At 44.0% G+C, this 23,233-nt stretch overlaps 1 protein-coding gene and 1 pseudogene across 1 annotated transcript in view; both read left to right on the forward strand.

The window, feature by feature from the left end:
- The window catches only part of ARHGAP31 (Rho GTPase activating protein 31), a 98,634-nt gene that overhangs the window by 17,328 nt on the left and 58,073 nt on the right, over positions 1-23,233 (forward strand). The gene's annotated exons all lie outside the window — the stretch shown is intronic.
- Positions 1,961-2,120, forward strand: LOC140321954 (U2 spliceosomal RNA; annotated as a pseudogene).

Below are 23,233 nucleotides of genomic sequence, written 5' to 3' on the forward strand. Positions count from 1 at the left end.
CATAAAACTGCCACCCAGAGGGACCCTAGAGCATAAAACTGCCACCCAGAGGGACCCCAGATCATAAAACTGCCACCCAGAGGTACCTCAGAGCATAAAACTGCCACCCAGAGGGACCCCAGAGCATTAAACTGCCACCCAGAGGGACCCCAGATCATAATACTGCCACCCAGAGGTACCGCAGATCATAACACTACCACCCAGAGGTACCCCAGAGCATAAAACTGCCACCCAGAGGGACCCCAGATCATAATACTGCTACCCAGAGGTACCCCAGATCATAACACTACCACCCAGAGATACCTCAGATCATAAAACTGCCACCCAGAGGGACCCTAGATCATAATACTGCCACCCAGAGGTACCCCAGATCATACCACTACCACCCAGAGATACCCCAGATAATAACACTACCACCCAGAGGTGCTCCAGATCCTAACACTACCACCCAGAGGTACCCCAGATCATAAAACTGCATTCCAGAGGGACCCCAGATCATAATACTGCCACCCAGAGGTACCCCAGATCTTAAGACTACCACCCAGAGGTACCCCAGGTCATAAAACTACCACCCAGAGGGACCCCAGATCATAAGACTACCATCCAGAGGTACCCCAGATCATAAGACTACCACCCAGAGGTACCCCAGATCATAAAACTGCCACCCAGAGGTACCCCAGATCACAATACTGCCAACCAGAGGTACCCCAGATCATTACACTACCACCCAGAGGCACCCCAGATCATAATACTGCCACCCAGAGGTACCCCAGATCATAACACTGCCCCCCACAGATCCCCCACATCATAACAATTTCCTGCAGGCACCCCAGATCCTAGCATTGCCCCCACGGGTCCCCCAGATCATAACACTGCACTCACAGGCACATCAAATCGTCACACTGCCCCCACAGGCATCCCAGTTCATAGCCCTACCACCCAGAAGTACCCCAGATCATAAAACTCCAACCAGAGGTACCCAAGATCATAAAACTACCACCCAGAGGTACCCCAGATAATAACACTACCACCCAGAGGTACCCCAGATCATAACCTTACCACCCAGAGGTACCCCAGATCATAAAACTACCCCCCAGAGGTACCCCAGATCATAACACTACCACCCAGAGGTACCCCAGATCATAACCTTACCACCCAGAGGTACCCCAGATCATAAAACCACCACCCAGAGGTACCCCAGATCATAACACTGCCCCCACAGACTCGGGGACCGTTTTTAGCCATGGAGTGTAGGTGTGATGGTCAGTAGTCCATACACCTTTGACCATACAATGTGGTGTTACACCCACCCCATGTAATTTTAAAATTTGGCAGTTTTCATATTATTCATCTAAATAAAGCTCTGGATGACCGTTTTCTTTTTATGCCATCCGTTGCTCATTAGAGGGAACGTTACAAAGGGGTCTTGTTATTCCCCGTTTCCATGGCACTTTCAATAAAGGACTACATTGGTACATTCCAGATCTCCAAATAATGACGTCGTTTGTCTGCAAATATAAATATTATCAAAGTGTAAACACGGCTGCAGAATATTCCTGGAAGAGCTCAAAGTTCTGCACCAGAATGAAACTCTCTGCCAATGAAAAATTGGATAAGGTGATGAAGTTGGTCCACGTTCAGGTCCCGAAATTCCAACCAATGGGAAGAAGTTATTCTGGCAAAGTCTTCCATCAATTTTCAGAATAGCTCAAGGCTGCTCCCTTTGGAGGTTGAGAACTTTGACCCAATGGGGTATTATATAGAATTGTCTTGTGCATGGTTCCTCCAAAGGTTCCTCGGGGTTCCTTGAGCAATTTGAACCTCTCAGGTCAATTTACTGGACACCAATGTACTTTTTGGCTATCTGTAATGGTGACATTCTTCCCAATGGTCAGCAATGTAAGAGGAATTCTCCCCACTGACCACCACACTAATATACTGTGTTCTGTGGATACAGTAAATCGCTTCTCGGCCTTTTGGCTAAGATCAAGTGCAGTATCTGTTCTTATCAGTGTTCAGGGTGGAAAGGACATTAGCGTCTTGGAGGGGAGATGCTGTGTCCAAGTACCTCTGTTAAGGACGGTCTACCTGTGGTGTAGCTCTGTAAGGGGCCGCCCTATGCAAACCTGCCGGCCTTGTCCACCGGAGGAAGAGCATGGGGCCTGCCCTGATAAGGAGCTCCCACGGGTTTTGACTGACCCGCTGGTGGGAATGGAGAAAAACTTGGTCTTACCAATCGGTCTGACGAGCGGTCCGAATCTCGCCCCAGTGTCGTACCCCTGGAGTGGCGAACCAGGGGCACCTTAAATCACTTGGGTTTGGGACCCCACTTGATTTTTGGCTGCACTATGCACGTCACTGTTTATATTTTGGATTCGGCACATCGCCTTATTCTGCATTGGCTGCGGCTAGTGCAGAGGGGCAATTTTTAAATCTGTTGCCCTGTGTGTTATGCACAGAGCACATATTATTTAAATGTTTTTTTGTGTTGTCACTGTCACTGGTGTGGTATTTGTGTGCCACTTTTTTGATGGAGGGTGCTATTCCCTTATGGGCTGGCCCTTTTGTCTTGGGAGAATGCCTTGGCCTAAAAACCAGGCGCTCTCCCTTAGTGGGAGTCTCTTTTCGGGAGAGCTCCCAGCTTAGTATCTTGTGGGACCTGCATGGGCGGGTCCCAGAGGGAAAAGGCCCCTCTCTGGCCTCGGTCAGGGGGGCATGTGTGTCCATCCCGGCTTCGGCTGGGTAGGCTTAGTATCTAGCCCTCGTCTGGAGCTTTGCTTCGGAGGGTTTGGAGAAAAAGGGTGGCCCTTCCTCTTTTGAGGAGGGATTACCAAATAGTACCCCAGTGCACGTTTTTTGTGTGGTGTTTTTGCACTATCACTTTTTTACCGTTCACGGGGTGTGTTTTAGCACGGATCGCGAGATTCGATAAAAAAAAAAAAATGTTTAGGGGGTCCCTCAAGATCTAAAAGTTCTATCAAGTGTTCCCCCATGTTAAAAAGTTTGAGAAACACTGATCTTGTGTATGGCTAATATAGGGCTCAGTGGTGGGCCCCTGTGCAGCTAGCAACTAATTTGGCTGAACTGACTTGATACCCCTTGTGGCTGAAGGGGGTATAGGTCCCTTGTAGTCCAGTGGCACACTTTGGACCTCTCTATGTCCGCCCGTGATAGAGTTTATTCAATTCTTTTTCAATGATCCACAACCTGGCAGATTCTGATTTCATTTTGTTCTTTTGGATCTGTACTGGTGCAATTCCAAGTCTGTGGAAAGAAATGGGTTTCTAGCCCCGCCCTCCTGGCCGTTCTACGTAATGGTGACTTAATCATATTAGAAGAGCATGGCACAAAATCATGTGACCAAGTCCATCCAAAAATACTATAAAAATCTTGCAGAAGCTGACCACACTGAACCTTTTATATAATAAATTTACCTGCTTTTTATTACCTGCTTGTATTGACCAATCAGAATCCACCTTTCATTTTTTGGGATCCCTTAACGTAGGTGAGTTCCCCCATTCCATCATCACATTGCCCCTTCCTTCCATTAGCTCAGGGGGAAGCGGAACAGTTAAGTTGAGCAAAGCTGATTTGCAAAGTTTGAAAAAGAAAAGGGATTTTGGCCAAAACTTTCCTCGCACAGAAATGAAAGCTGACAAGGTTTAGTGATAAAGTAGAATGAAATCCATGTAACCGATTGGCTGCCAGCCCTGGATTCACTCACCTCTGCTGACTCGGGGAAAACCTTGGTTGGCTGCACATTGCTGTCCCATATTACTAGAAGAATGGCAGCTGCCGGCCCATGGTCACTCTTCTATGTGTTGGTTGTTTCCAGCCAGAAATGCTGCACATGAAATCTGCAGATTCATTCAGCTTCCCTGGGTTTTTCACCTGGGAAATATTCACAATAAATTCCCCATGACTCAGCGATCATGAAAATCTGCTGTACACATAAATTCTGGGGTGAGATGTGAACATTCGCAGATCTCATTATTATTTGGAGTACAGCCTGTCCTGCCATGACATATTTAACAAAACGCGATTTGCAAGTCATGCAAGGTCATGTGACCCGAAGCCAAGGCAGATTTGGGTCACATGACTAAATCATCTCCTTTCAAGGCTCTTCCACCAACCAAAACATTTTGGCAAGTTTGAAGATTTTAGTATGTGAGTGATATAGGATCCTGCAGAATAGTCAACATGTGCTCATTTACCAATACTGCAATGTCAGGTCTGCTTTAGGATTATTTATTTTGTGGTAAGAGGGTAACAGGGCAGTGCCATCCCCCAATCTATCCAGGTCATATCAGTATCTTTTTTTAAGCTGGGTGGGAATAAGCTGTAGGTGAGTGGCTGTACTGTGACCCAGCTGAGTGGTTACTGAGAAGTGCTGGGTGGTGCGCCCTGCTAAAACAACCTAGAGAGAACACAGCACCTGATTTATAGTAAACTGCAAGGCCGATATTACGAGCCATCTGAGCAATGTCACCCTGCAAAAAATCAACGCATGTTTTTTCTATGCATAAGGCGCACAACTGACCCATAAAGTTGCAAATGAACCTTTCAAGACCTCAGCCGATAAATGACATTCCACCCAGTGATTGCAGGATTGCTCCATGGATCATTACTATCAACGCGCATCAAATGTGAGAAATATACAAATTTCAGAGATTGTATAATCAATAATATTATAAAAAAAACATTTAAACTGTATAAAGTTTTTCAGTTGAATCGATGAGATAAAAGGATTATTATTATTATCTCTATTAAACAGGATTTATTTAGCGCCAACATATTACGCAGCGCTGTACATTAAATAGGGGTTTCAAATGACAGGCGAATACAGACAGTGACATAGGAGGAGGAGAAGACCCTGGCCCGAAGAGCTTACAATCTAGGAGGTGGGGGAAGTAACACACAATATGAGGTAGGATATGGAATGGTGGGTGAGTAGTGAGGGTTTAGGAGACAGAAGAATTCGGGTAGGTGAGGTTGAAGCGTTGGGTTTTGAGGTCTGTTTTAGATGAGCAGAAAGTAGGAGCAAGGCGAATTGGAGGAGGAAGACCATTCCAGAGAGTGCGTGCAGCTCTAGAGAAGTCTTGGAGCCGTGCGTGTGATGAGGTTATGAGTGAGGAAGTCATTAGTAGGACATTGGAGGAGCGGAGAGAGCGGCTAGGGGGGTATTTATCTATCAGGGCAGAAATGTAAGTGGGACAGAGCTGTGGAGGGATTTGAAGGCAAAGCACAGGAGATGAATTTGATTCTAAGGTGAAATGGAAGCCAATGTAGAGAACTACAAACTACAAGAGAGAGGATCAGATGTGCAACATGATTCTTTGCAAAAAAATGAAATAATTTATTATGAGACTCATCTGGCCAGGGTCCTCTCCTCCTCCTGTGTCACTGTCTGTATCTGTCATTTGCAACCCCTATTTAATGTACAGCACTGAGTAATATGTTGGTGCTATATAAATCCTGTTTCTTAATAAAATTAATAATAATAATATTATTAAGACCCCTTTTATGTCTGATTATCAGAGGCATTGGTAACATTACTTAAAGTGACCAGAATAGAAATCAGACGTCTGTTCCGAGTCAGCTAAATGTCTGATACGTTGGTGATACGTTGGTGCCGTGGGGGCAACGAACAGATCATGTGACCTCCTGGAGCCTTTCCAGCTATGACTGCATACATGAACCATGCCAAGGATGTATGTGTACATAGAACATAGAAAACAATTATAAACCCTACCTATGAACGTCTCCTATTTGCACCCCATTGGTCATTAAAAATACAAATATATAATATATGAAATAAAATATTGGGTTTTATTGTCATTATTACTGGCCACCATGGTGGCTCAGTGGTTAGCACTCCGGCCTTTACAGCGCTGGGTCCCAGGTTTGAATCTCAGCCAGGACTCTATCTGCATGGAGTTTGCAGATTCTTACCATGTTTGCGTGGGTATCTCTGGTTTCTTCCCACATTCCAAAAACATGCAGTTAGGTTAATTAGCTTCCCCCCAAAATTTACCTTAGACTGTAATAATGACATATGACTATGGTAGGGACATTAGATTGTGAGCCCTTTAAGGGACATCTATTGACATGACTACGGACTTTGTACAGCGCTGCCTAATGTGTTGGCGCTATATAAATACTTTACAATAATAATTATTTATGAGATTGGATAGTCTGTGTGTGAACCTTTTAATACCCCTCCCCAATGCTCACTCGTATTGCATGCAGTGACAGGTTCTCTTTACTATTGAAGCAGCTGGGTCGCAGATTGCTGGGTGTGACGGCATGCTGGTTAGGCCGACAGTTATTTACATTCCATTGCCTCGTATGAAAGCGTACGGTATGCAGTCATCCCCTGGCATGATAAACACTCCATCATGGGGGGTGGTGGTGACTCGAGGCCTCGGCTGGGCCTGTGTGATCACTGCAAGCGGAGTTATCTTTATATTATGGGGCCCCTGTACAGGGATTGGGACAAAAGTCCAACAGGGCCCCCCCAGGATCCAATTGCTGCATTGCGATCTGCAGAAGTGAAATCTGATTGGCTGCTGGGGTTGATTGCCCAGTTTTCAGTGACCAAGTGGCTTTAATGGGAATGGTTTTCTTGTGCCCCTCAAAAGTCCATTGACTTACAAATATTCCCGTGCCCCTGCCTGTCGATCTTTCCCGAGAGCCGTCTGGCCCCAAGGACTGATGTCATCTGATGGACGCTTGTGCCCTTCCCTGTCTGTGTCTGCACAGCGCCATAGAGGTCTATGAGTCCGGAGCCAAAGATGGAGGGGCCCCATAGAAGTCTATGCATGGGATGTTACCAAACTACAGGGGGGCAGCCCTTTGGTTCTCAATATGGGCCTGATTTATTAAAGCTCACCAAGGCTGGAGAAGATACACTTTCATCAGTGAAACTGGGTGATCCAGCAAACCTGGAATTTTTATTCAAATTATTTTGCTATTTGCTAGCAAATGTTTTGAATCCTGGACCAGATCAGACCATTCCAGGTTTGCTGAATCACCCAGCTTCACTCATGAAAGTGTATCTTCTCCAGCCTTGGCAAGCTTTAATAGATCAGACCCTATGAATCAGCAGAGGTGGAGGGTGGGTCGGGGTAATTCGGAGGGGCTATTAAAGTGCAACTATCTCTTAAAGGAGCAGTACATCTATCAGTGCCCTGCAGAGGGGAAGGGTACGCTAGCTGTGTTTGATTTACATTGCATTGCACTGCAGGCGAGCATAACTTTTCCTTTTCAAATGCTGCATTGTCCATATTCACCGGGGACTCCAATCCCCATCTGCATGGAGTTTGTATGTTCTCCCTGTATTTGTTTGGCTTTCCCCTTAGGGCCATTTGGATTTCCTACAATTGACATTCCTAAAATTTGTCCTTAGGCTCTATCAGGGACATTGTATTGTGAGCTCCTCTCTATGATTATAGGCTCTGTACTGCGCTACCTAATACGTTGGTGCTATAAATACAAGATAATAATAAAAAGGCTGTTATATTAGAATAATGTGGCCATGCCTTTGGTGTGGGGTTCTTTATTATGAGCGGGGGCTCTGTATAAAGAGTGGGGGTCTCGCCACTGATTCATGTAACTTGCGCTGCAGCTGTGAATATTAATATTATTATTAAACAGGATTTATATAGCGCCAACATATTACGCAGCGCTGTACATTAAATATGGGTTGTAATACAAAGGTACAGACAGAACTGCGACCTGGGATGGATCATGAAGCCCAGCCGAGTGTCCCCTCGTGTCACCAGTGAGTATTATACCGCTGCACAGAATTACATTTGTTGCACCATTGTCTGCAATTTTGCAAGGTCACTTTTTTGGAAATAGGGGATTTTTATGAGCATCTGGCGGAGTGACCCTTCAATTCTAGCGGTGAGCATGAAATCTTGGGGCCGTGAGATACCCTCCAGGCTTTTTTTTATCTTCTCCCACCATCCTGTCTCCCGCCTTTTCTCTGCAGGCAGAGGCTGCCATTGGGGCCCAATTTAGTTTCCCGGAACATTGGGCTATGAAGCGGCCATTGTGAGAGTCGGGTGAATGGTGACATAAACATTCCTGGCAGTTCAGCCGCGTGATAGTCACTTCTTTCATACTTTGCTTGTTGGGAACTTTTCTTCTTTCCACTGTTAGAATGCCTTGCAGAAGAAGTGGTGCCCCGATCACAGGGGTTATGAGAAGCTCTTTGTCTTATGATATTGTGGGATGAATATTGCTGGAAGCGGAATTCTGAAAATGGCACTGTTCTGCGGACGGCCCCGGTGAAAGGGACATTCTGTATTTCGGGGGGGACACGGCAGAGCAAATGGCGTCTCCAGACTGCAGCAATTATATATAATTCTGCACAGGCGGCTAGGGGTTATCTGCCTATAGAATGTCAAAAAGTTCGATTTGCGTGGGAAAATTTTAAAGCCTTACTGTGCATTATTGATCATTTATAGATACTCCTCTTCTGTCTTGAACATAGGTAGTCATGTTTCCTTGAACACTGTTGATTCACTGCAAACCCACCTTATTTCTAGGCTGATAAACTTCTAGGGTCATCAAGCCCTCTCCCACACCCTCTCGGTACTGTCCCCATTCAGCCCTTTTCATTCAATCAATTCAAGGCAGCCTCATGTGTGGCCATCTTTTAGGGCACTTGCATAGGGCTACACAGGCTGTAGGGGATGTTTTGAGCTGCATTAACAGGGGCAGAGACTTCCAGCTCATCAAGCCCTCTCCTCCCCACCCATGCCATCCCCATCCAGCCACTTTCGACCAATTCAAGGCATTGTCATGCACAGCTTTCCCATGAAGCACCTACGTAGGACTGCACAGACCAGACATGACATACCTGTTTAGCTCGGCTCACAGGGACTTGGACTTCTAGTATCATCAAACCCTCTCCTACCCATCCATGCTGTCCTCATCCTGCCCCCTTTATCAATTTGCTATCAATCAGCTAATTTAGGAGAGTGCCATGCATGGCTTTTCCATAGGGCACCTGCATCAGAATGGAAGGGACATGCCTGTTCAACTCCACTTACAGGTACATGGATTTCTAGAATCATCAAGTCCTCTCCTCCCAATCCATGCTGTCCCCATCAAGCCCCTTTAATCAATTTCCTGCCTTTTAATACAACAAATTCAGGGCAGTGTCATGCACAGTTTTCCTATAGGGCACTTGCATAGGACTACATAGTCCGGAAATGACATGCCTATTCAGCTCCACCCACAGGGGCATGGACTTCTGGCATCATCAAGCCCTCTCCTCCCTTTCCTGGCTATTTCATCTATTCCTAGAGATCATAGAGATCTGTCTATCATACCAAAAAGGCATATGATTAAGATAGAGGTGCAAAGTAATTTTGAAGGACATGCCACAAAGAGGGACCCTTTACATGGAAGCAGTTATCTCTCCGCAGAGAACCAATATGCCCCCCTATTAAGCCAGAACTAAATTTCTCCAATCCCCAGTTGGCACGATCCTAGCTTTGATTTAACAAAGAGGGCATCAGATCTCTGCAGAGAGACCGCTGCTTCCACACAGACAGTCTTTCTTATCATCCTGCTGGCGGGGGAGAGGCTTTTCCACTTAGTGGCTGCTTTCCAAAGCAAACTCTGCACATCTTTTGTTTGGAAGCATCTGGAACGCATTTAGCCGATTTCAACTGAAAGTTCAATTGGGCTTTAAAATGCAAAGGAAATTGTTCTGTAAGCTGCGGATTGGCCTGATTCGGCGTTTCTCCTCCGGTGCTCGGGGCTCTGGCCTCACCGCCGCAACGACGCAGCAAATAATAAAATATCACCGATCCAGTCATCCGTGTCGCATTAATTTCCCTGCGACTGAACCCAGAGCTCATCCTTCCTTGTCATTGATTGAGCGTCCTACAAGGCAGCTGAGGCCGAGATGAAATCAATTACCCATCAGCCGGCCTTCCAAGGAGCAGATGGGGCGAGACGCAAAAAGAGGAGTGTAATGTGTTTAGGGGGCGCCGGTGGTGCGGGGGGTGCATGGCAATTAGCAGCGGGGCATCATGCGAGTCCCAGGACAGAGGACGGGGGTTCTAGAAATTGGCAAAGAAAAGAAGAATTAATCTGATCGGAGGAATCATTCACAGCTGCTTCTTGATTTATTGGCCCAGTCATGTGACATCAAGCTGAGCCGCATGGGCTGCGTTGGTGCCAAAAAAACGCAAGGTCACCCGCCGCAACCTGTCCCTGAACAGATTACATGATGATTTCCAAGGCACGGCTGCAATGTTAATCCCTCACTGAATTTAGTTTACTGAAGCTCCTCACTTTACAAATGAATGATTTTTTATTTGTTTGATGATTGCGATCACCTGCAGCCATTTCTTATCCGCATGCACGCAGCAATGTCTGCAGGCCAATGGTGACAACAGCAGACCATGCTGCTAACATGTGACCACTTGTAGTCTCCATTGGAAGAGGGAGACAACGCAAGAGAACAATTACAGACAGGGGAAAAGTGTTGTCACCTATAAAAGGAAAGGCATGGCCTGCGTTTAACATTGCTTTGTTACAAATTTCTTTATCTAGTTTTATTTTATTGTCTGATCCATGAGCTGCAAAGAAATAGAAAAATAGCCACCAAGAGGAGCCTTGATTGGTGGATCCATAATTACAGATATTTTATTATATCCAATCTCCCAAAATGCAATATACTGCAGCTTAGATCTGGCGGCTGCATTCATTTTCATTTTTCACAACATTTTCAGCAAGTACAGAATATCCCTAACGATCCTTCCAGGAATCTATTGCCGCTTCCTGTAAGCTGAAACTTTATTCTTCAGGCAACTACAAATCCCCCCCACCCCCCATGTAATGGAAATGAAGGGAGGAAGTCAGCCCAGCCCAGGTGACAACACACATCAAGGTTTGTTTGCGGAGCGCCCACATGTTTGCTCCATTCATACATGGCAGTCATGTGACATTCAGTTTGCTATTCTCGTCCTCCAGTCAATGCGCCTCGCATTCCGCCGCCTCCTGTGATCCTCCTTAACGCTTGCAGTGTTGCAAATCAAACAGAGCCCTTTGTGAGCTGTGCAGCCTGATCTTCGGATCTGATACGGAACGCCCGCCCGGCTTTGAAGCCACCGTGACCTGGATGCTATTTGGGGCGGTTACGCCTCATTTAGGACAGATGAGCAGATCCGATCTGGAATAACTCACAGATGGATTTCATGGGGCATTTGTTCCATGGATAAAAATGTTACAATTCTGTGGGTGCATCTGCTGCCCCCTGAGGACACCCTGGGAACTGAGAGAGGCCTTGGTGGGCGCCATTAGTTGGGTAAGTTATGGGCGCATAAAATAACCCAACACAATATCATCATAAAAGGTGAAATACTATTGCCCCAGTCCTAATGACTAATCATCGATTCAACATGCAAATCCTGCCATAAATACAATCGTCTGATGTCAGATGGTTGTTGCTGGAAATAATCCTTTGAGGTCATACACACACAGCGCCTGTTCTGCTTTATGGAGAATGGGGGAGGAGGAGCAGGGGGCATGGTGCTGGGTTCTCCTCCATAGTATTGGTTATTTATCAATCAGCTGGGGCTTATTGATGAACGACATTGAGAGACCTTTGTATGCATATCACATGCCGTGCTCGTTTTGGGTGAGAATCATCTGGCATGTGTACATTGGAGCAGACAGGTTGCACTTTGATTACCGCATCCCCAATCCCATGAACTGCATCAACATTTGGGATGCTTCAGGTACCAGCGGGCACCCATAGAAAATAGAGTTAAAATAAAGTTGCACCCGCCACCACCTGCTGTAAAAGTCAGAAAAGTCCCAACTGCCTGTGCCCACTAGTCATCTGACCCTTAGGGGTCCAAATATAAATGCCTACATCCAAGATTCACCCAAAATTGCCAGATTCCATTAAAAATGTGTCAACCTGCTTTTACTCAATATAATTCATACATTTTTCTCATTAAATCCAAAAAATGAAAAATGGGTGCATTTTGGGTAAAAAGTGAATCTTGGGTGAAAATGTTTATTAATAAACCCCTAAGCTTGAGCTCTATGCAGGAATCGGTACATTGTAAAGTTTTTTATATCCCTAAAAAAATTAGGAAAATTATGGTAAAAAATAAAAAGCATTGGAGTCTATGATGGAAGGCAAAAGTGTTGGATTCTTCATCAGTTTCTGTGTTGGTGACAATGGGACAAATACGGAACATAAATCTACCCGGATATAGACAGCAAAAATGTGTTCATAAATCTTTTACATTCTTAAATAAAATGAAAAAAAAAATTGCTTTACATAGTCATGTTCTCTTTTTTTCTTTATTTTTAGGGAGGGGGGTAATGGGTACTCTAATGGCCCCTGATGGTTTTCGCAGCTTCTATAAACTGGACACATTGAATACCAATGCTCATCAGTCTTTATTTTTTTTATTGGAAATTAGCAAACATTTCATGAAAAAAGTACAAAAACACCAATAGGAACACAGAGATCTAAAAGGTTCTGCAGATGGACCAAGTGAACTTTTCCAGAAAAAGTCAAGGCTGGCCCAGTCATGCTTTAAAACTTTAATATGTTACGTGAGTAAAGTTTTAAATCAGAAGCTTGAGATGCGGCTGACTTTCTATGTTACTTGACTTTTGCAATGCTGGAACTCTTAGGTATGGGAGCGAGGGGGCCCAGGAAGTTTATTAAGTTTTTTTTTATTGATGCAGAGAAATGATCTGTGTGCATTACGGGGCCACAGGAATAACAAGCAAATAATGACTCCAACAGACCGGCACTTCCCAGAAGCCATTGTTGTGACATGATGAATCATTTCTAGAAGGAATTTAACCTTCTCGGCTCTATCACTGGTCCGATCTGTTCTATGGAGTCCATATGCACATCCACTGACCAATGACCAACGTTCCAGAGAGAGGGGGGTATGAAGAGGGACAGTCCCTCCAAATCAGGAGTAGTTGTGAGGTATAAAGAGGGACAGTTCCTCCAAATCAGGGGCAGTTGGGAGGTATAAAGAGGGACAGTTCCTCCAAATCAGGGGCAGTTGGGAGGTATAAGAAGAAGGACAGTCCCTCCAAATCAGGGGCAGTTGGGAGGTATGAAGAGAGCCAGTTCCTCGAAATCAGAGACAGATGGGGGGTATGCAGAGGGACAGTCCCTCCAAATCAGGGGCAGTTGGGAGGTAAGAAGAGGGACAGTCCCTCCAAATCAGGGGCAGTTGGGAGGTATGAAGAGGGACAGTCCCTCCAAATCAGGGGCAGTTGGGAGGTATGAAGAGGGACAGTCCACAAAATGGACAACACGGTTCACTTTTGGCACCATCAGAGCACCCATTCTCAGAATTGTCATGCAGCCATTGCTGGACACATGCTTGTAGAGAGGAACCAGTTACAAAGGGCTTGCACTGTGCTGCAAAAAAAAGAATCACATATAAAAAAACTTTTATTTAGGATTTCCCTCTGATTTACCGTTTCCTTTACCAGTGAGATGAATTTTGTGGGAAAGTGATCACTCGCATGAACCTCTTGGTTTCTAAGCTGTCAGCCTGAGGTTGGCCAACCATTGGAAAATCCATATTTCTCGCACCCAAAGTATTGGAAAATGCTCGCTGCCACAGGCCTGGAAAAAGGTTACACGTCTGCTTACAGGAAGCTGCGTGCAAAGGGAGGAAGCGCGGCCTGACATCAACAGGAAACGCCACTCCAATCTCGGCGCTGGCAACTCCAAGGCTGAGAGCCTGGAAACAATCGCTGGCCGGCACTTTAGACAAAGCGGGCAGGAAATGAGTGAATATTGGCCTGTGGAGTACACAGGAAGTGATAAAAAGCTACCTGCTTTGACTCGGCCGAAAGAGTGAGCAGTAAAAATGGCGTTTTTGTTGTTTTTGGGGGCCAAGCCTGTCATCGCTCATGGAAATACAACGATCAGAGGAGAGTTTTGCTGGAGATCAAACATTTGCATTCTTTTAAAAAAGAATCATTGTCATCATTAGTCTAATCCAAGCCAAACCTATTTAAACCAGGTTCAGGATCTAGGTACAGAAATTTACCCCCAGGGGCATGCCAGGTGGGTCACCTTATAGCATGGACTGCTACAGATTATTTAAACTAGAGATAGATAGCCAGCAATTTTATTTGGCAAGTTGCATTGGTGATCATTTTGTCAAGTGCTACAGAATTGGGTTAGCCAGCCAATCCCAACCAGGCTTCCTCCAGATGTTGCCTGGAGTTCCTTGAGCTGTGGCTGGTTGACCACCCAAAAGATAGATCCATGGGCAACACCAAACTAAAGACCATTTTAGCTGTCTGTTAAGGTGGCATTCTGACCACTAATGTATGAATGGGCATAAAATCCAATGGAAAGCCTTCCAAGAAGAGTGGAGGACATAGCAGCCTTAAATAATGCCCAGGTCCATATTAATAGCCATGGTTTTTGAATGGGATGTCTACCAAGCTCACATAGGAATAAGTTTGGGAGTCTCCAGTCTTTTTCCCATATTGTGTGAAAGTTTATATCTTCTTAGATGTTCTTGGCTCCAATGAGAATTATGGAAGCTTGAAGGCCCTTCAGAAGTTGAAACAAGGACAAATCACTTTTACAGAGATTTATATTTTAATCTTGTGAGTTGCATTGGCAGTCATTTTGATATTGCTACAAAGTGCTACAGAATTGGGCTAGGTGCAGCCAATCTCAACTAGGGTTACATGGAACACTGGGCTTCCTCTAGATGTTGCCTGGAGTTCCTTGAGCTCCCAAAAGATAGTTCCAGGGCAACGCCACACTAAAGACCATTTTAGCTGTCTGTTAAGGTGGCATTCTGACCACTAATGTATGAATGGGCATAAGGACTCCAAACTCCCATGGAAAGCCTTCAAGAAAAGTGGAGGACATGTCAGCCATAAGAAATGAGATGGCCAAGTCCAAATTAATGGCCATGGCATTTGAATAGGATGTCTACCAAGCTCATAAAGGAATAAGGTTGGGAGTTTGCAGTCTTTTTCCCCATATTGTGTGAAAGTTTTTGTCTTCATAGATGTTCTTTTTCTACAATGAGAATGTTGGAAGCCTAAAGGCTCTCCAGAAGTTGAACCAAGGCCGAGTTACTGCTGCAGATTGTTAACCAGAGATTTAGGCCGGCAATTTATTCTCATTAGTTGCATTGACAATCATATTGCCATTGCTACAAAGTGCTACAGAATTGGGTTAGGTGAAGCCGATCCCATGGGACACTGGGCTTCCTCCAGATGTTGCCCAAAGTTGTGGCTGGTTGATCGCCCAAATGATGGCACCTGCATAGTTCCATGGGCAACACCACTTGGCATGAAACAAGAAGCATTTTGGCTACCTGTAAAGATTACATTCTGACAACTAATATATGGCAGGGCTTTCCTTACACTGACAACCAATGAAGATGTTGCTCATGTTTCCCATTGACTGTTGCAGGGGTTCCCTGATGCCTGAAAATCATTGCAAGGGTTCCTTAGGGGTGAAAAGGTTGAGAAGTCTGGGTTAGTGTGTTTACTATCAATTGATCTCCTTTGGTTATTTGTATTAAGGTGGTGCAATTGTGTCATGTCCGGTCCCTTTAAATATTTGTGTGCACGAAAGAAGAGTCCCCAAATTCTTTTCTGCACCAGAAAAATACATTAAAGGGTCCTCCTATGGTGAAATGTTGCAATGGCTTTTAGCTCTGTTCCTCTTGTGTCATGAATTGCTACTCTTGCAGCTGCCTTTTCCATCATGTAAAATAAATGGAGATGTATAAAAGTTATTTTCTGCTGAGGTTCATCAGAGGAGCAGCAATCAATCAGGATGAACTGCTATTATTCACCCTATGATTAGCTGGTGCTGGAGATTTCTGCAGATTGCCTCCATCATTGCTATCTGTGGGCGGTCAGGAAAGAATCTTCCCAGGGGTGATAAAAAGTGCAAAATAAAGCAAATTGAAGTTCCAAATGTTCTCCACTTCATTATTAGATTTTAGATTTAGGCTAGGCTCACATTGTCCATGAGGCTGTGGTGCGTTTTCCACTTCCTTACCCCAGGAACCGCGGCCTCTCAGTACTACATGGTAGTGTCTCTCTACAACAGGCCCATGGAGAATGAATTGGGTCAGAAAGAAGAGGTATCAAACCGCTCACTACTGGCAGCTGTCAAATGTGCTCTGTGGTGTGATTGTTCGAGGGGCTTGCAAGATGCCACCTGTGCGGAGCCCCTCGATCCCTAGGCTGGTGTGAACCTTCCCTTTAAATTGCTGGAGAAGTTAATCTATTTAGCCAAAAATGTTGGCTTGACACCTATTTGTATTATTGAGCTCGGATATTCCCACAGAAGGGTATTGGCAATCCTACAGCGTACAAAAACATTTTAGATAATCATGCATTTCTACTTTTGTGGTAACAGTTTGGGAAAGGTCCTCTTCTGTTCTGCCATGACTGGGCCCCTGTGCACTAAGCCAGATCCAAGACATTGCCAGTCGTGGAGAACCTCAAATAGTTTGGCAAAGCCCTGACGTCAAACTTACTGAAAATCTCTAGAATGAACTAGAACTAATCATGAGCCAGTTTTTCTTATCCAGCATCACCTGACCTCACAGATGTTGAGGCTGAATGGGCAGAAGGACTCCAAAGTCTCATGGAAAGATTTCCAAGATATGTGGAGGACATGATAGCCATAAATGATGTGGCCAAGTCCATATCAAAATCCATGGGATGTCTACCAAGCTCATGTAGGAATAATATTGGTTTCTGCAGTCTTTTTCCCATATTGTGTGAAAGATTATGCCTTCTTAGATGTTCTTGGCTACCATGAGAATGATGGAAGCCTAAATCCCCTCCATAATTGGAAAGGAAGCTCTCCGACCTGGCAGACAACTCATGGGATGAGAGGAAACATCCAGATGGTTTGGGAAAACCATCTAACCACGAGTCCGTCTTGTTGCATATTGCTTTTCCTATTTTTAAACACTGCTGTAGAGGAAAAATGATGATGTTGGCTGCCAAATATTTGTTTCCAACAACTTATTCCAGAAACCTGATGGAATTTGGTTTCTGCGGACAGTGGACCACAATGTGTTCGAATACTTTTTATGTTTGTGTTATTTGTATTGTTGATTAGGTTGAGGGTGATTGGTGCCACTTTAGGCACGAAAACATGTCTATCTCCCAGGAAATATAGTGTCTGCTCATGTCCATATAAAAGGATGTTTTTTTCTGAGACATCGACCCTGGTGGCCTGGTCCATTCTGGAATCTGAGAATCTCTTTGGCCTCCTTCAGCTCCCAATGTCTACATATGCTCACTCCATTGTCAGCTGCACATCATCGCTCTGGACTGGCTATGCTCGTATACAAAACGGATTTTTTGGGTGTCTAAGAAAACACAACATGAATAGTTTGAGCATCTAAAAATATGTGTGAAAATGGTTCCAAATGCCTCTTTGAACATATTGGAGGCATCAACATGCAATCGTGTGCACTATATAAAGCCAGAAATGCTTGCATGTACACATTAAATAGCTGAACGTACTTTACCTTGTATTTTAACAATATATAAACACATACAAGCTCAATGTGCTTTTTTCCTTCCATTTTTTATTTAAAAAATTCAGCTCCAGCTGCAATACTCACTTCTTTTTCAGCTCTGTCCTAACTGACTTTCTTGCTCCATTTGATCCAGCACCAAATCTTTTCTGCATTGAGTTACATCCAATATCATTCAACCCATTTCCATTGAACCCAGAGTGCCATGACTTCACTCCTTACATTGGATTAAAGCAGAATTAATGTTCTGATTTTAGGAATCCACAATCAGGCAGGTTATGATATCAGAAAGGGACAGGTGATATCCTTTTTGCAAAAACCCCTTCTACCTGCCTGATTGTTCCTGGTTTCCGAGTGGAGCATGCTTCCAGGATCCCTGGCACATCCTGGCTTTTTCTGCACATGCTGGGAATAAATGAACTCACATGGGCATGAGCGGGAGTTACATCATTCTGTCCAATCAAAATAGCCAAAGATTGTGTAGCGGAAGAGAAGAAAGAAGAAGATGGCTGCACCCTGTGAGGGAACAGAGACAGGTGTATAACATGGTTTTGCTTTAACAGGAGAATGCTGCAGAATTTAGGATCCTCCAATGGGAAAAGTAAAGAAATGTATCACTTGAGGTGCTCAGAATTGTAAAATTCTAACTTGGTTGAATCTGGCTGGATCAAATATAAAATCTGAGCTGATTTTGAAACCTAATTGAACGAGCCACACTATACCTGTCAATGTCAGGTATAGTAGGGTTCAGCCAATGTGTCGTCTGTCATCATTTCGGGACTTCATATATCTGCCAATGACAGATAAAGTATTGGTGGATTGTGGCTCGGATCGTTAAAATTCTGATCCTAGGTCGGAACAGCTCCGAGCTATATGGCCAGTTGTGATGCCAATGAACCAGACATAGGGCACCTAGAAAATGATAACCATGAAGATGATTTCTTTATAACGGATTGAGGGTGCTATAATAGGGGGGTCACAATCAGCCGATGAGTATTTTATTATTATATAACAATATATTGTTGAAGATTGTAACATCTGAAGCCGTTTTTTGTTTTTTTGTTCCGTTGTATTAATGTGAAAACAGTGCAGTTCTCTCCTCATTTTAGCTTCTCTCTCTCCCTTTTCGCTCAATCTCCTGGCTAAACGCCCCGCGCCAGCTGTTTGTCTGATGTTCTCTTCTGTTCTGTTGCCAACGTCAATATCCACGGCTGAGGCTCAGGTGAGAATCGCGGGGACGAGCTAGGATCCCAGCAGGAGAACTGAAATCACAGGCTGATATGTTGGCTTTATAGGGCGGGGAGGAGCGCATGGAGGGTTCAAATAGAAATGGTACCTTTTGAAATGGTAGGAATGGCAGGACGGTCCCAGCTGTGTAGGATTTAAATTCCGCTCGTAGATTCCAACCTCGGCCCCGTAAGCCTCGGAGGGGGAAGCTTTATTTATGTCGACTGGAGAGTGGAGAGACGTGAAAGTTACTGTAATGAAATTCTTTCCATTGAAGCTTTCAGGAGGCCACCCGGATTTCACGGTTAGGAAAGTCATTGGAGACTGTCGCAGGTTTCACTGACATTTATACCAATATAAAAAGATTAAAACTTAGCACATTTTTGCAGCTCTCTATTCATCAGTAGAGTATTACATATACTTTCTTAAATGCAATTTCCTGAATTTGACCCCATTGCACAGCAGAGCTCAGAGTGATAGAAGGAGAATCAGCCCACAGAGCCATTCAGTTGTGTTGTGATGCATGGAAGAGAGAACAGAGAGAGGAGCTCATCAGTCTGCTTTATTGTCCATTCACAAAGTAGGCGAGGGACAAGACCTGTGTTACTGCAATAATAAAAGATTTCCAGCCTCGTCACACAGGGCCTGATTTATTATAGTAGACTATCATGGGAGAACCTGGGTGATCCAGCAAATCTGGAATTAGGGTTACAGGAAGGGGTTAGTTTTAGATTATTATTATTCTTACTAATAATAAAAAACAGTATTTATATAGCGTCAACATATTACGCAGAGCTGTACATAAAATGGGTTGCAAATAACAGACAGTGACACAGGAGAACAAGAGGAGCCTGCCCAGAAGAGCTTACAATCTAAGAGGTTAATATTAGGGTTACAGGAAGGGTTGGTTAGCGCCAACATATTACGCAACGCTGTACATAAAATGGGTTGCAAATGACATCCAGATACAGACAGTGACACAGGAGGAGGAGAGGACCCTGTCCAGAAGAGCTTACAATCTAAGAGGTTAATATTAGGGTCACAGGAAGGGTTGGTATTTGGGTTACAGGTGAGGTTAGGTTTAGGGTTATAGGGGGACCTAGTGAAAGGAATAAATGAAGAGTTGGGGTTAGGGTTATAGGGAGAACTAATATTAGGGATACAGGAAGAGTTATAGCTAAGTAAGAAATGAAGAATTATAATTAATTTTGGGGTTAGTGTAGGTAGGTTAGTGTTAGCATTTTGTCCTCAGAAGCTGGCTATCTCATTTGGATTCCCCATGAAGACTGTGCTGTCCATTTTTCATAGCGCTCAGAACAAGACTCATTTTATCATTGATCTTTAACCTCCTGCGAAAGGAATCGAAGGTATCTCTAGCGCCCACAGGTGGCAGCTGCAGGCCTAGGAAAAGATGGGGGTGAGTGCTAACAAAAAAAGAAAAAAAGGTAAATCATAGCAAAATCAGCTTTTGAATATTGTGGAGGCAATTAATAAAACAAAGCACAATATATTTTTTACTTTTGCTGACAGGTTCACTTGGATTACAGGAACAAGCGAGCGTGCAGAACTGCATACTCTAAAAGCTGTTGTCATCCTCCCTATTGAGCTCAGCAGGGGTGGGAGAATGATAATTCACCTTACTTTACAAATCTTTTGTCGGCTGAAACATACCCGGCGCTGTGTTTCCAGACAGAAGTGGAGAGATAAGTGCTGCGCTCGTTATTCCTGCCTCTCCCGTGTCCTGGTAATGACGGAAAGGTCACGGCTATCCGAGAACAGAAACTTCTCACGTATTGATCTTATAAAACGCAGGCCTAGAATTTACATGAAGCCCTCGCACAAAGCTGCGTTACCAGGAGACGCCTTAACGAGGCTCATTAAAACGCGTTTTGCTTCTCGCTACAATTTCTGAAGAGCAAACGATGTAGTTAACTCCTCCGTCCTTTATTCTTCTTCTGGTGAAGGGTTATAAAACTTAGGATTGTAAAGCGTCACTTGTGATCGTACGGAGACAGAGATCATCTATTGTCTTCAATGGGTTTTCGAAAGTCTGCCCCGTGTAAAATGGTGTCTAGAGAAGAGGAAAACCCTATTGCTGACATCTTACGGAAGCTTTGACATATCGATGTGTTTTAAAAAAGTTCACATCGCTTGCATGGTCGGATCAACCATAGGTACTGGCTCGTTTTGGATATGGTTGAATCCCCTAACTCACAATTAAACATCACGGGCTACATTGCGTAGTTCCAAAGCTTCAAAAATGTATTGTTCCTTGGGATCTTTGAAAAATACCCAACTTGACCACAGAATACGCGTTTCGCCTCTAATGACATTTACTCACAAACGGTTCATTATTAAGTTCCATTAGTAACTGAAATGCATCAGGGCTTATCCAAGCTTCAAATTATTGGCTGATTATTTGAAACAATAAAGCATGGCTGCCAGAACCAGAACTCCTGTCTACCATCACAATTGAGATTATATGGAGGAGAGCACTATGCTCACATTGTGTCCATGAAGTTTATTATTTTATTTGGGTATCATGTCAAAAAGAAAACTAAACTAACACTAAACGCCTGTTTATTTTTATGATCATTTTCATGGCGTACTGATTTTGGATTTGGAAATTACTGGATATATTGTGTTGTATGGCCCTGATGAAGGGGGCTTTTGAATTCTGGAACGTGTTGTTTGGCTGTTTTTTCTATTTTGATGGCACTGAATAAAACAATATGAGTGTGGCACTCTCCCTTATATATTTCTAGCCATGCCAACTTGACATGATCCAACGCTTCTACATTCCACCAAAAACTGAAGAATAGGATTTTAATAGGTATTGGGTTGTATGGGCAATGATCAGGAAATCGTCAGCACTCAGTAAACATATAGCAATAGGCAGTAAGCCACACATTGGGCCAGGCTGAGTTGCCAATTGCAAGTAGTGAATTGGATTCCAATGGAACCAATAGTTTGGTTCCTAAAATAGATGGGGATTTTCTCTCTCTGCTCCCAACTTTAAAATATTACCTACCATATGAAAGATACCAGTGTTGTATTGTTTCCTGTGTTTTAGTACAACACTCTGGTTTCTAGTAAGATCGTATTTTTCTTATACTATTTGTATCATCGGCTCCAATATCTTTCCCTCTTTCTGCAGACAGAACTCATTAATACTGTCAGTCCAGCTGGCCGCATTTTCTACCACCCCATAAACTCCCCAGTCAGCAGAATCCAAGGGAGGGTCAGTCTGACGCTTCTCTGTTATGGCTTTTGTGTAGATTATAGTTTTGGCAGTGAGCACCATGGCCAGACAGAAATAGTCATCACACATCTGTCTGTCCGCCTTGTACAGCCTCCTCCGGCTCTAACCCTCTACTGTCCTTCAGCCTTCTTCACATTGAGAGGCAAAGTTTACAGACAAACAGCTGCGTTGTAACAGAAGTGGGATGGAAATAAAAGAAGGCGGATTTCATTTTTTAGAGTTTCCATAACAAACCCAAAGTGGTTCTGTCTATCCAACTATCTATCATCAGCATTCTCTTTCTATCTTTCCATACCTGTGTTCCCCCTGTATTCCTTATGTGTCTAATAGGGAAAAAGTGGGATTGCTTTTGCAAAGTGCAATGTCCTCCATGTCCACTCCACTAAAAATTGGAATTCAGGGTATCCTAAAGGTTACTTTTCATATCTTTCCTTCCCTTTCTCTCTCTCTCTATCTATCTCTCTTTCTTTCCTTTTCTTTCTCAGAGACATATGGGACATATAAAATGGGACCGTCCCTCCAAATCAGTGACACTTGGAAGGAAAGCCTGATAAGCTTGGTCTCTATGGATCTGTCTTGTGATTTGGGGTCATTGCTATAGTCTGCAGCAAACCCCCCAAAGCCGCTGAAACTCTGCAGTCCATTGATTTTCTTTCCCTTTCTTCACCCCCTCCCTCTTTCTTTCCCTCTCTCTCTCTCTCTATCTTCTATCTAACTATAGGCCTACTTTTAATTTCCCCATTTTCTGTTTCTCTTTTACTTTCCGTTTCATTCTCTTTCCTTCCTTCTCTCTCCCTTTTCTTCAGTTCTTCTCTCAATTTTCTAAAAATTTCCATTTATCTCTCTCTTTCTTCTCTTGTCTTTCTTTCTTTTCTTCCTTAATTTTTTCTTTCTCTCTCTCCTTCTCTCTCTCTCCCACTCACTCTTACTATTTCTTTACTTTCCTTCTCTCTATCTCTTTTGTTCATTCTCTTTCTTTCCTTCTCTCTCTTTCTTTCCTTATCTGTCTCTCTTTCCTTATCTGTCTCTCTTTCCTTCCTCCCTTCTCTCTCTCCCTCTCTCTCTTTTGCTGTCCTTCCTCTCTTCACACTCTCAATTTTCTAAAAAATTCCATTCATCTCTCTCTTTCTTTACTTTCTGTTCTTTCTTTTTCTTTCTTTCCTTCCTCCATTCTCTCTCT

This window comes from Pyxicephalus adspersus, chromosome 1, assembly GCF_032062135.1.
Source record: "Pyxicephalus adspersus chromosome 1, UCB_Pads_2.0, whole genome shotgun sequence".
Classification (NCBI taxonomy): Eukaryota; Metazoa; Chordata; class Amphibia; order Anura; family Pyxicephalidae; genus Pyxicephalus; species Pyxicephalus adspersus.